General features: G+C 45.0%; 1 long non-coding RNA gene across 5 annotated transcripts; it reads right to left on the bottom strand.

Moving 5' to 3' along the window:
• Positions 1-272: 272 nt before the first annotated feature.
• Positions 273-2,192, bottom strand: LOC123176109 (uncharacterized). Of its 5 annotated transcripts, none has more exons than XR_006488356.1 (3): positions 992-2,192; positions 728-864; positions 273-604 (listed from the first exon to the last, which is right to left on the bottom strand). It is a non-coding gene; the product is annotated as an uncharacterized lncRNA (long non-coding RNA). The 5 variants fall into 5 exon arrangements; XR_006488355.1 differs by having other exon boundaries at positions 273-864; positions 992-1,299; positions 1,371-2,192; XR_006488358.1 differs by having other exon boundaries at positions 273-864; positions 992-1,732; positions 1,883-2,192.
• Positions 2,193-2,354: the final 162 nt, after the last annotated feature.

The following is a 2,354-nucleotide window of genomic DNA, read 5'->3' as shown; positions in this document are numbered from 1 at the left end:
ATGATCTGATGTTTTCAAGCTCTCAACAAATGGATATGGTCAGCAACGGACGAAAAGAAAACAGAAAGTGAAAGCCAACACAAGCCATAGGAAAAAGTCGTGTGCTCACCTCCACCTGGAGGTCAAACAAGATAAAGTTTTAATTTTTTTTGGAGGAGATGTTCCACTCCAAATCCTAATCGACTACATAATTAACTCCTTTTGCATAAATGATTCCACCTTCTAGTATATTTGGGTTGCCGGAATCTCTCAGGATGAATAGCCAATGGAGCTTGAAGCAAGATTCTGAAATATCAAGAAACACCTACACCACAAGCAGTAGCAAAGTTTACTCCAATGCCACCCACGAAACCAAAAAAAATCCCGTCGATAAGAAAAACATGGAGATTGTGTACTTTGATTAATACTCTTCACTATTCAGATCAGTAAACTATTATCTTTTCATTTCTCGAGAGGATTATTCCAAATGATTCGCATGGTTCCCTCTAGAGGACCTACAGGCAGTAAGTGGAAAAACTGTAAGTGTATTGCATCCGCCTTGAGCAATTAAAGCTGACTTATGCTTTCTGGAAATGGAGTGCCACAACAGCAAGCTGGATGCTGTCTGGATTTGGAGACAGACAAAGACAAGGAGGACAGAAGTGAGGATGTTGATAAGGTAAACCAGGATAAAGCAATAACGGAGAGAACATATAAACTCACTTGTAACTTGTGACATAGATCTTACCTGGAGAAGCCAGTTCTGCATGACTGGCCGTGGAGCGAGAGCATGTGCACTCTTATTGACGGCAAGGACGCAAGGAACATCTTTTCAAGAACAAGCAACACTGGAATCTCAGGAAAAGAAGGCACCTATGACACAACCTGTGAACGGAAACACTATTATAGGAGATAACGTTCCACCGGGAGTAGCAACATTTGTTCATCAGAAATCCTACTTTTACAATCACAAGCCGATAACAAAAAATGTTAAAACTGGTTAGGCACCAACCTGCCAATCATCCTAGCTGGATGCTGTGATCAAGTGAGTATATCCATGCTCGGCTGGACTGTCAAACATATAAAACATTCACCACTGTTGTGGAGAGTTTACTCGTTTGTGATGCTTGCGAGAGAGGAATAGACTTAAATTGCCTTCAGCAGGATGGGAACGAAGGCATGTCTAATGCAGATTGGTATTTCCCAACATGTGTAACGCATAGTAAGGGCAAACCTCTGCCTCCGAAATATGGCAAGGTTACCAGAACAATTGTTGCACCGAACGCCAGTGGTGTTACTTCTCAGAGAGCTTCAGAAAATCTATGCACAAAAGATAATAGTGAAAAAGTGGCAGCAAACAGAAAGTTCTATCAAGCAGTACTCCAACGGACCTGGTAGGTCTGTATGTAACAGTGACATATTGGCCTCAGACACTGCTAGTTCAAAAGCACAATCGCTGCTTCTGAACATCAAAAGGAAAACACTAAACATACTGACACTTTGTCTAAACAAAAAGAAGGATATGGCCCATCTTCAAGAGGCGTAAGTACAAAGAGCATGGAAATCTCCAGTGAAACTGAAAGTAGTGCAGCATCAACAGGGAAGATGTAATGTAAACAATCGTGCGGCGTAAAAATATTGATGTTACCTGTCCAGAAGACATTTGAGATAACCAACACCAAAAAATTCCTGTATGAAGCTCCAAAATAAAATCAATCGAGCACCGCTAGCATGAACATCACCTGTACGCACACTTTTTGGTATGAAAGGACATCAGGAAAATGTAATTGCTTCGTACAACAATATATTATAATGAACTAAAAAGCAATACAGGAAACCCTACCCGACATGAGTAGAGAGGGCGAGCCACGAGTACCAGAGGAGGAAGCATATATACACGTACCGCTCGGCAGCAGAAGGGATTGGCACATCAATCGCCATGAATGCGCGCTGAGAAACTGAGATATGATTGCGAGCAGTTTCCGGCAGATGGGGCGCCGGCCATTATCGCCCGCGGCGCTGGATCCCTCGCGCGCCTCCTCTCAGCTGAATCGGCAATCGCACGATTCACCCGCATCTCGCGCGCCGCTGGATCCCGTCGCTCTCGTCGGCTCCCATCGGCCCTCGCGCGCGTCGGCTGGCTTGGTGACGCTGGATCCCCTCGCGCTCCTCCTCTCCCTGCGTCGCATCCCTCTCAAGTCTGGACCGAGCAGTTTTTTTAGGACAAGGGAGACAGTAGCGACAGTTAAATGGGCTGTATCCTTTTAGCGCTCGAATGGGTTTGCGGCCCAATGCAACAGAGGCCTTTGTTTCGGCCTCTGGAGCAGCAGCCCACAGGACAGTTGGGTTAGATTACAGAAATTGCGGGATAGAAC

The sequence above is a fragment of the Triticum aestivum genome, unplaced genomic scaffold (assembly GCF_018294505.1).
Source record: "Triticum aestivum cultivar Chinese Spring unplaced genomic scaffold, IWGSC CS RefSeq v2.1 scaffold202608, whole genome shotgun sequence".
NCBI classification, from domain to species: Eukaryota; Viridiplantae; Streptophyta; class Magnoliopsida; order Poales; family Poaceae; genus Triticum; species Triticum aestivum.
This window is presented reverse-complemented; position numbering and strand designations above follow the sequence as displayed.